This window comes from Chrysochloris asiatica, unplaced genomic scaffold, assembly GCF_000296735.1.
Source record: "Chrysochloris asiatica unplaced genomic scaffold, ChrAsi1.0 scaffold00418, whole genome shotgun sequence".
In the NCBI taxonomy this organism is placed as follows: domain Eukaryota; kingdom Metazoa; phylum Chordata; class Mammalia; order Afrosoricida; family Chrysochloridae; genus Chrysochloris; species Chrysochloris asiatica.
In genome coordinates this window covers 640,145-641,007 of record NW_006408936.1, presented here as the reverse complement: position 1 = coordinate 641,007, position 863 = coordinate 640,145, and positions in this window count along the sequence as shown.

The following is an 863-nucleotide window of genomic DNA, read 5'->3' as shown; positions in this document are numbered from 1 at the left end:
ACCTCACCAGATTGAATACACAGAAATCAAATTGACTATATCTGTGGAAACAGACAATGGAAAAGCTCCATATTATCAGCCAAAACAAGGTCAGGGGCAGACTGTAGAACAGCCCATCAATTGTTTATATGCAAGTTTAGGCTGAAGCTGAAAAAAATTAAAACAGGTCTACCAGAGCCAAAACATGATCTTTAATATACCACACATGAATTTAGAGATTATGTACAGGGCTAACCATGAAAGACTGGGAGAGTTGTGGGATGATATCAAAGGCATAATACAGGAAGAAAGTAAAAGGTCATTAAGAAGACAAAAAAGAAAGAAAATACCAAAATGGATGTCACAAGCAACTCTAGAAACTTCTTCTTGAATGTAGAGTAGGTAGAGCAAATAGATTAAATGAGGAAGTAAAAGAGATAAATACAAAATTTCAAAGGTCAGCTTGAGAAGATAAAGCCAAATATTATAACAAAATGTGCAAAGACCTGGAGTTAGAAAACAAAAAAGGAAGATCACTCTCAGCATTTCTCAACCTGAAGGAACTAAAGAAAAAAGTCAAGGTTTGACTTGAAAAATTGACGGATTCTATGAGCAAAAACCACCCCCAAGTCATGATATTTTCAATAACTTTATATATACGCGAAGGCTGGATGACCGTATAAGTGATGCATTTGAGTTATGATGTTGGAGGAGAATATTGAAAGTACCATGGGCTGCCAAAATAACAAACAGATATGGATTGAAAGAAGTGTAGCCAGAGTGCTCCTTGAATACCAGGATGGCCAAACTTCATTGTCAGGAGGGACCAGTTACTAGAGAAGGATACCATGTTTGGTAAGGTGGAGGAGCAGAGAGAAAGAAGA